This window comes from Cetorhinus maximus, chromosome 10, assembly GCF_964194155.1.
Source record: "Cetorhinus maximus chromosome 10, sCetMax3.hap1.1, whole genome shotgun sequence".
Lineage (NCBI taxonomy): Eukaryota > Metazoa > Chordata > Chondrichthyes > Lamniformes > Cetorhinidae > Cetorhinus > Cetorhinus maximus.
Window position 1 is genome coordinate 97,843,644 of NC_135888.1, and position 10,651 is coordinate 97,854,294.

Consider the following 10,651-nt stretch of genomic DNA (forward strand, 5'->3'; position numbering starts at 1 on the left):
TAAAGGTTGTTTCAAATGCTTCAGCCTTGTCCTTTGCATTGATGTGCTGGGCTCTCCCATCATTGAGGATGGGAATATTTGTGGAGACTCCTCTTCCTGTTAGTTGTTTAATTGTCCACCCATTCACAACTGGATGTGGCAGGACTGCAGAGATTAGATTTGATCCTGGGTGCCAATATTTAAACTGCACCTGCACACAGCTTTCTCAATGTCTGCAGCTCCAGGCAAGAGATGGCCTCCCAAACCAAAGGAGCATGCAGCCCCCAAGTTTAGTGATTTGTCATTAGGTCACCTTCTGGATGCTGTTGACCACTGTCACCTTCTCTACCCTTGTGATGGTTGGAGGAGGTCCACCAAGGTCACCAACCTGGCCTGGGAGGAGGTTTCTGTGGCGGTAAGTGCCAACACCGCCTGGAGAAGGACAGGGGCCCAGTGCTGCAAATGGACATATGATCTCATCCTCACAGCCAGTATAAGTCAACCTTCTCATCAATCTCACCTCACATTCTCACAAGCCCCTCAGATATTCACAGGCTGACACTCCACAGGGAACTCACACACTATCAGCACAAGGGACATCACCGCTCATTCTCCTACACACACATTGACATCTCCATCTGGGCTCTCATCCTGTGCAGCTCATGCCCTCATACAGTACATGGCTCCACTCGGCCTACACACAAGGCAAGCATCTTTATGATCTGCCTTGGCATGCTTCCTGCTCACACTCTCTCCATCTGTCTTTATGCAGGACAAGCTCGCTCATAATAAAAGGGGGAGGTCCAGACTGGTGGAGGCATGCCAAAGATCAGGACCCTCACCCAGTATGAGGAGCGAGCAGTACACCAGGCCAGAGAGGACCGGGACCATTCCTGTGGTGACAGTGAGACTGATGCCGCACATTCAAGTGAGGACCCTGCACCACCTGATCTTTCAGACAGCAATGCAACTGACAATCCTGCCTGATATTCCAGTGACTGTTGCTACAGGCATAACATCTGAGTCAAGACCTAGTCCACAGGCTTGTCATCTTACTCGGACACAGCAGAATCCTGGCCTCCAGCAGTCCTATGAGTGCCAGTGACCTTGGATGTCCCTGTGGAACAGAATCTGCACTGTGCTCACCAGATTCTGATCCCGAGCCTGTTCTAGGTCTAAGTTCCACTGAGGTGTGTGTATCTGTGCATGGGGAGGGCAATGTGATGCAATGTGATGTTTTGTACTTTGCTGCCACATACTAATTATCTCTAATCTCTTTCATAAGCACAACCGCCAGATGATACAGGGACACCGAGAGCCAGCCCCTTCCTTTCCAGCCCCTTGCCTCCTCGGATGAGGATCCTGAGGATGCAACAATGGAAGATCCATCACAGCGTTAATCCGCACCCTCCACCAGCGCAGATACACACACCTCGATGGAACTTAGACCTAGAACAGGCTCGGGATCAGAATCTGGTGAGCACAGTGCAGATTCTGTTCCACAGGGACATCCAAGGTCACTGACACTCATAGGACTGCTGGAGGCCAGGATTCTGCTGTGTCCGAGTAAGATGACAAGCCTGTGGACTAGGTCTTGACTCAGATGTTTTGTTTGTAGCAACAGTCACTGGAATATCAGGCAGGATTGTCAGCTGCATTCCACAGCTTGCAGACTTGAGGGAGTCCTTTCGCGTTCAGTTTGAGATAATAGCACTGACATGCCAGTGCACTGAGGTCAAAACTAGTAGGATGGTGGCCACCATGCAGACCTTGGTCCAGGACTTAGGTCCTGAACTGCGCCAAGAGCTGCACTCCATCGATGTAGGCGTTGGTGGAATCTATCTGTGGCTACTCAAGAGGGGTTCAGGTCACCTCGGTCTCACTCAAGCTGCCCTTTCTCCTCAAGGAATCAGCCCATGTCTGTGGGCACTCATAGGGATGAGGACCAGCAGCTGACATGCCAGGGCTATCTGCCCAGGTGACTCCAGCTGTGTCCAGTCGATCTCAATCACCCCTGCCTGTGACCCCATCAGCTCCAGCTCCACGGACCAAGAAGAGTGTACCCACCTCACATCATGAGACCCAAAGCAGGTCTCAGCCCTCCAGGGGATGCCTGCCAAAGTCATCACAGACAACAGTGTGTAGAAGTCAGCTGGCTGCCTCCACCTCTGCTGCAGATGTTAGGGAAGCACCAAGAGGTAGCGGCAGGGTTACGAAGATAAGTAAATAGTAGGAGCACAACAGTGGCATGGGTGTTCACCACATGTATATACTTTTCACCTATGTAAGTACAATTGCACCCATTTCACAGCTCCACTTGTATACCTCCTCTGTATGCTGAGTTGTGTTGTGGCCCACTAGGGGTCACACCATGTTCCCTCCCCCCACTTATCACTGATTTTACATCATGTGCCTCTGGTCCATGTTGTGTGAAGCCGTGCCATCACCGTGTGTGCCCCTTCCCAGTTCTTGTCTGACATCAGTGATGCATCGCCCTCTATGTGCGAGACATCTTGTTGACGAGTGGTGTGGGTATAAATGATGTTCGTTTTTGGCTATGTAAGATGGAGGCTCAGGTAGTCTCCCGACTCGTCTGCATTGTGGAAAGGTGAAGCTAAGTGTACAAGGAAAGATGTAGATGCGTATGGAGAAGGTAACCTCTTCTTTATCTCCATGTATTCTGTCATCGCTGAAGGTCTACAATCTAAATGGGCATACTCAGCACAGTCCTATCAGCCTTGCGATGATGCAGGCAACATTAAATGCAGCCTCCATTTTCTTCATGTTCTCCTCTCTGTTGGATCATTGATATAAAAACATGAGTTAGCAGCAGTCTCCAGAAGTTCTTTTTCTGTTGCTGATTGGTGAGTTACTGTGGCTTTAAGGGCTTGCTTATAGCATAGGCAACTACTAGCCAATGCAATCATGGCCATGGCTACGGACACTCTGTCACAGTATCCTTCCCCCCACCACCTTGCCCCATCTTAGTAGACCTACTGCTATGAGATGAACTTGGCCAGGCGCTTGGATGGCCTGCATTTATTTCAGTTTACACAATACTCAATCAGTGGACTGGACAGCTACATTCTTGGCAATACACATGAGGGCAGATGTTCTGTGAGGGCATGAAATTCTTATTTGGGGGGTCTGGGATTCCCAGCTCCGAACCTGGCAGCTAGGAGGCTCTGAGGTAGGGTTTTCAAGAGGCTCCTCCTGCTTGTCCAGGTGCCCATGTGTTTTTTCTTTTTTTTATATATGGAACGCTTCATGAATTTGCATGTCATCCTTGCGCAGGGGCCATGCTAATCTTCTCTGTATCGTTCCAATTTTAGTATATGTGCTGCCGTAGCGAGCACGCCCACATGTTTTTGGAGTCACAGAGGGGAATAACCATGATTGTTGTAAAGGTTTAATTGGAAATAATCATAATTAATCTCACATGAATGTACTTTTACATTGATAGCTCATTATTGCCTCTGATGTAACAGTGATGGCCCCCTTAATCAGCGCCCCCATGCTGTGATTCATTCCTCCCAGAAGCCCTAACAGCCCTCCCCAGCAGCAATGCTTTTAGTTTCATTTTCCGTTGCTCAGGTTCCAAGATGGTGGTCCTCGGGTTTTATTACCAGACCAGCTTTAGCCCTCCTTGTGTGACTGTGGAAATCCCTCCCATCTTACCGGAGGAGCATAATGTTCAGGCTTCCCTCCCTCCTATTACTATCAGTCCTCCCCTTGTAATTCTGAATCCCAGATATCCAGGTGTTACCCCAAGTCATTTAATTTGGATGTGCCTATGCCCCATGTAGACCTTACCCCTCCCCATTTTGAGGCCTACCGTACCATGACATATAGGGGCCCTCCCCGGTGATAGCATCGAGTGCTGCCCCTACGCTACCTGTTCCCAACCCACAGGTTGCAGATGCCTCCCCTGACTATGACTGTGCCATCTGCAGCCGAATACTATGCCAGAAACCCACCAGACCAGCATGTGTGAGGTGCTGACCACACCCTCCGTACAACATACTACTGACAGTGGGCTGACATGCCCTCCCCTTCCCTGGACTGGGACAAAGACAGTCTTTTCAACTTCAAATCACTGCTTAAGCGCTTCTTTAGTTGGCTGTCTTGCCAGTCTGTCTGGGACTCTCTTGGGACTGCTGTTCTTGACTATCTTTACTATCTGGCCACGAGATTTATTTGCCCCCAGTCTTCCCCGCCAACCCCCACAATCATGTGTCTGTGTTCAACATTTCCCAGTCTTCCTAATCCCAGTCAAGCCTTTGCCCTCCAGCCCTTCCCCTTGCCTCTGTCTTGTCTCACCTCACCTAGTTAAATCTTTAATCTGTAGGACATTAGAGCCCACCCCTGCCTTGCCACTGGTCTGGTATATGGGGCACTGCCTGAGGTAGCCCCCTGAAGTGGATGTGCTGAAGCCTGGCACGTAGTCTGCGGAGACATGAGCGCAGTGCAATGCAGGCTAGGTGAACTTGCCTTGAAATCTTGAGCAAAGCTCGGTTCGCCAGGTGCACGTTGCTTATATCTAGTCGTGATGCACGTCGGTCTAATTAGACGCTGACATGGCCTTTTGATCTAGTATCGGGGCATGATTCCAGCAAGCTGCCTTGATCATGAGGACTCATGATATTTTAATGTATTCAAATGGTCTACGACATGGCTTGGTGGGAAACGCAGCCTGCCATTGAAGCTGGAGCAGACGATCGCAATCTGTTTTCCCGCTGATGGGAAACCGACGATTTGGCCCCGGCGATACATTCCCCTCCTGCCCACCATTACACCCGCCATGGGTGGGAGCGCAAGCCTACAACAGATAGGTTGGTGAGGATGAGGTCAAATAGGTTTTTCCCTCTTGTTGGTTCCATCACCACCCATTGCAGACACAGGGCAGAATGGTCCCAGATTTGCACTAAGTGCAGTAGCAGGCAGGTAAAACAACGTTTTACCTGCTGGCCGCAATGGCAGCTTCTCATGTTGCTGTATCATCCCAAACCCACCACATTAATTTTGCATTCCCAGGAAACAAGCCATTTCCATCATGGCCGGGCTATCATTCGCCCGCTTCATCACCCCACTGCTTCATCACATCGGGCGCCATGTTTAAAGTACAGCCGCGCACACATCTATCAGTATTTCCAGCCCAGGACTGCTGCATGGAAGACATAGCCCCAAAAGGCAAGAAGACTGTAGCCCCCAGGTTCAATAATACGTCCCTTGAGTGCCTTTTTGACGCAGTGGAGGCCCGTCGTGTTGCGTGGTGTCCTCTACCCCCGCTCTGGCCGCAGGAGGGGCAGCAACATCACCAATCTGACCTGGGAGGCGGTGGCAGCGGTGGCCAGTGCCAATGCCCTTCAAATGAAGACAGACACCCAGTGCCGCAAAAGGATGAATGATCTCCTCCATTCCGCCAGGGTAAGTCACTCTTCTCATCATTCTCAGCTCACACACTCACAAACCCATCACACATCCACAGGGCCCTCACTCACTGCCAGTTCAAGGAACATCACCATTCACTCTCTCACACACACCTTCATTGTCCTCATCCTGTCCATGGGACCACTCACCACCCACACATGCCAGGCATACTTATCATCTGGTCTGGCAGGTGTCCTGCTTACACTCTCTCCATCTCTATTCATGCAGGACAAGCTGGCACACAACAAGAGGGAAAGGTCGCTTACTGGTGGAGGAATACCTGAAATCAAGATCCTCATGGACTTTGAAAACAGAGCCAGCAAGAATCTGGACCGCTCCTGTGCTGATGGTGAGGTCGGTGGTGCTCTACCAAGTGAGGGTCCAGCAGTGCAACATCCATGTCCTGTTTCACAGGCCACTGCCATGAACTAATTATCTCTCCTTGCTTTTGCAGGCATATCTGGCAAACAGCCAGAAGAGTCCATTACCCAGGGCCTCCTCAAGAGAAATCTGCTGAAACCCTCCCTGAAGTCCCATCACAGTACTCACCCACACCCTCCACCAGCGCAGAGACACACCCCTCGGTGGGACTAGCTTTAGAGTAGCCCTGGGATCGCAGTCTGATGAGCACAACTGTCTGATCCACAGCGAGCAGAGGCAGGGACTTCCCAGGTGTCCGGCACTCAGAGGACTGCTGGAGGCCAGAAATTTGCTGAGTCCGAGTCAGATGATGAGCCTCTGGTCATGTCACAGTTGCTGGAGCTGCAAAGGCAAGCTCGGGAACATCAGGAAGGGATGTCCACTGCACTCCTCAGATTGCAAGGCACGATGGAGGAGACGGTCCCCCTTCAGGCTGAGGTGATAGCGCCGGCATGCCAATGCACTGAGGTCAACACTGGCAGGATGGTAGCCGCCACTGAGACCTTGGTCCAGGATGTCGTTCCTGCACTGATTCGCTGGTTGAACTCCATCGCTGATGCCATAGTTGGCCTCCATTAGTGTGTACGCAAGAGGGATACGTGGCAGCTCGATCTCACTCCAGCTACCCCTTCTCCTCAAGGAGTCAGCTAGGGGCCCTTGGGCACCCATAGGGAGAAGGATCAGCAGGGGTACCACCCGGGGCCATCCATCCAGGTGACTCCAAGAGTGTCCGGCCCATCGAAAACACTCTTCCTGTGACCTCAGCAGCTCCAGCAGAACAGGTGGAGGAGGGTGCCACTACCACACAGCAGGACCCTGAAAGTAGGCTGGGGCCCTCCAGGTCTCAGCCCTCCAAACAGCGCCCCCCAAGATCATCACAGATAGGGCGTTGCAGCCAGCAGGCTCCCTCCACCTTCACTGTGGATGTCCGGAGAGCACCAAGACATAGTGCAGGGTTAGGAGAGTTAAGAAGATGTAACTCTTTTGAGTACAACCAAATAAACTAAATTAACAAACCAAGGGACAAATTAAAAGGCAGCCCCTTAAAGGGAGACTGCAAAAACAAAAGACAAAATTTAAAAGAAACTTGCAAACATTAAGCCAAAATGTGATTAACAGGGTAAATAAAACACCCCAGTCCCCGCGGTGCCCACCAAGCATGGAAGGCCTCTACAATGCCGGCAGATACCACGTGCTCCTTCTCCAGGGACTCCCGGCCGCAAACATAGCCGCAGAAGAGGGGCAGACAGTCGGGTCGGACAACCCCCTCGATCGCCCACTGCCTGGACCTGTCAATGGCCAACTTGGCCAGGCCCAGGAGTAGGTTCACGAGGAGGTCCTACTCCTTCCCGGCCCCCCCTCCGCACCGGGTGTCCGTAGATCAGGAGGGAGGGACTGAAGTGCGAACAAAACCACAGTAGATGATTCTTTTAATAACTGAAAAGAGAGTGCAGCCTACAGCACCCTATATAAACATGGTCCACTGACTCCACAAGGCCGCAAAAGACACAGGTATCTTGGGAGGCCGTGAACCGACACAACCTATGGTTGTATGATACTGCTGTGTGCAACACGCTCCACCCCAGGCCCCTGATGGAAAGTGGAAGGACACCTCCAAAGAGGGAAATGACCACCCTGCGTCATGAAAAGGACATCTCCCCGGTCACAATACTCTCCCCCAGGACCCCCTGGTAGTCGTTCCCCAGGAAGTCCCAGAACACCCTGAAGAACTCCACGCTCAGCCCATCCAGCCCTGGGGATTTGCCGCTGGAGAGGCTGTCGAGGGCACCTGTCAGCTCCTCCAGACTTATAGGGGAGTCAAGCTTTCCGGTGCTCTCTGGGCCGACCTGCGGCAGGTCCTCCCACAAAACTCTGGGAGCATCTTCGCTGGATGGATCCAGAGAGAGCAGAGCAGTGTAATAGTTTGGGTAATGGCCCTGATGCCCTCTGGATCCAAGACAAGGGATCCATTGTCGGCCTGATGAGTTGCAGGTCCCGCAGCGCGCCCTTCTTCTCATCGTACACCAGCCGCAGGGCCGGGTCTGCGTCGGGCTGACGGAGACGTGCCTCCAGGTCGAGCACCTCGTTCTCCAACTCTTCGACCCTGGATTTCCGCCTCTTTGTTAACCCCCTCATGTACTCCTGACAGAAGACTCGGACGTGAGTCTTGCCCACGGCCCACCATAGCCTGAAGGAGGGGAAGCCTCCCCGCTTCCTTCTGCAGCCGGCCCAGAAATGATGGAACAAGTCCAGGAACCGCTTGTTCTCCAGCAGCAAGTTGTTGAAGTGCCAGTACGTGGACCCCATCTGAGCACAGAACGGAGTGAGTTCCGCCCCCACCAGACAGTGGTCCATGCACCGCGCCTGCCGCACAGAAGCCGACGAAACGCAGGACATGAGCGCCTTGGAAACATTAAGGCGATTGAGTCTGGACACTCCGACTCCAGGTGACACGAAAGTGAAAACGCTGGAGACGGGATGGAGATATCGCCAGACGTCCACCAAGTCGTAGGACCCGACCATGTCCCTCAACTTACTCACACCTAGCGTGCGGCGCTGGGAACCGTGACGGTCCCGGGCCTCAAGGGTACAGTTGAAATCCCCCCCAAGGACGATGCGCTCGCCCGCGTCGATGGAGCTGAGATGAATGGACACTTCCTCAAAGAAGCTCGCTGCGCGCCAGGAGAGCACACACTTTCACAAAGTGAAGCGCCGTGTCCCCATGGCACACAGTAAGGTGCAGCAACCGGACTGGCACCGGCTCCTTGAACCCCAAGATCTCCGGCTGAAAATGTGGAGCCAACAAGATAGTTACCCCACCAGAATTGGAGGCTAGGTGACATGTAGATCCCCCCCTCGCCACTCCAGGAGCCACGTAGCTTTGTCTCCCAGAACGGTATGGGGTTCCTGAAAGAAGCACACCGTATACTTCCCATTCCTGAGGACCGAGAAGTTCTGGAACCTGCCCTGTGCGTCCCTGCTGCCGTTGATGTTGAGGCTGGCTATGGTAGTCTTCATTGTCAGAAGTACGTGCTATCATCACCATGCCTAGTGTAAGAAGGAGAGGACTATTATAATCCATCCTCTCCTTCAGGACCCCAGCGAAAAACGTGCGGACCCTCCTCTTAGTATTCCTGACCAGCCCAGGGGCTTTTAGGGCCTTGCGGGCTGACCAGAACACAAGAGGGAATGAATGCCACCAGCCCAGGGCTGACTGGACCCTATCTCGGTGACCGCGATTACTCACTAAAAAATCCTGGAATTCCCGTAAAGGGATGTGGGGAGAATCGGTGGGGGACACCAGGGGATCCATCATCTCACCCGACAACGACTCTAAGTTGTCACGGATGCTCACCACCGAAACTCCGTCCTCCTCCAGGTCGCCTCCTCCAGTACGGGGTCTGTTTCGGAGCTACCAGTCAGCTCCAACTCCACCTCGATCCCACCCCCAGGATCAAGGGCAGAGGGGTCCTCTCTGGCCTCCTGTTGGGGATATGGGTCTAAAGGGCAGCAGCGGCTCAAAGTCCCACTCCCCCCCAGGCACCGGGTCACCCAATAAGTCCGGAAAAATCTCCGGACCTAGCACGGAGGCGCCCGGTGCTGAAGGTTTGGAGGGACCTTTAAGGCACTCCTCCCCACTGCCGCCCGATGACCCAGCAGTCAGGGCCATGAAGGGACTGCTGCAGTCCCCTGGCAGGCCAGATGGCACTTCGGGGGGTCGGGATGGGGCATGCCACCACAAGGGCAATACCCTCACTGACCCCCGAGGGACCTTGCTCAGGGGACCACAGCAAGGGAACCGGGGTTTGGGCTGCCCCCAGAGGGCAGAGCGAGGAATTATGGGGTGGAGGTGCCACCACCAGTTCACTGAGGGAGGGGACATATCCGACCTCGTGAGTCGCGAGGTCCTCCCACTCTGAGGGGTGGTGTATTTTCCGGGGTATGCTGGGGGCTGGGGAGACCTCCATCTGCGAGGCCCCCACCACCTCATCCAGCCCCTCCGGAATCTCCACCCTCTGGGGTTTGGGCAGGTCCGCCCTTTTTAGCAAGACCACCGGCTGGGGGTCGCGCGCCCCATCGCTGCCAGACCCGGAACCCGCGGGGTTCGGATGATGATGTCGGGACCGCATGATTTTTGTCCCCCTGAACTGGTGTCTACAGGGGTCTGGAGATCAGGGTGGGTTTGGAGGTGTCTGGGGGTCTGCCTCCAGGTGGCGGGTCTTCCTCCGCACCTTCTTACGGCGCAGATCTTTCTCCCTGCCTCGCCGGCAGCCGAGATGGCGGTGACTACTGGCGGCACCTCCCTTTGTGGGGAGGGAGATGGAGTGATGGTGGGGGGAGGAGCAGCGGTGCCAGCCACAGCCACCTGGATGGTATTGGCGGCCTTGGAGGCCAGGCAGTCCTTCCTCAAATGCTCCACCCTCCTGCAGGCATGGCACCGCACGCCATCTGCCAACCAAAAAATGCGGTAGGCGGCCCCCTCAGAGACAACATCAAAACCCCCCCTTGTTGCACTCCTCCCGGGCCAGACGTACAAATACCTGGCTTCGGAAGGAGCACACGTGACGGAGGCTGGCATCCTTCAGGCCGAGCAGTATCGGCGCCACCCCGGACCTCACCTCCCCCAGGTGACAGAGGTGGGGGAGGAGGATCCATCAGGGACGAAGGGCGGGATGTTTGATAATATTATCCTCTGGGCGGTGGCCTCCAGAGGGTCCACCAGAAGGAACGTCTCGCCCATCGTGAGCCCCTTTTCGAGGGTAAGGTGCACCTCCTGTTTGGCCTTTAGAAAGAATACGGCCTTCCTGTACATATTCGAGGC

At 53.9% G+C, this 10,651-nt stretch overlaps 1 non-coding gene across 1 annotated transcript; it reads right to left on the reverse strand.

The window, feature by feature from the left end:
* Positions 1–3,228: 3,228 nt before the first annotated feature.
* Positions 3,229–3,335, reverse strand: LOC144686163 (U6 spliceosomal RNA). Its single transcript, XR_013577862.1, has one exon. It is a non-coding gene; the product is annotated as a U6 spliceosomal RNA (small nuclear RNA).
* Between the last annotated feature and the right edge of the window lie 7,316 nt (positions 3,336–10,651).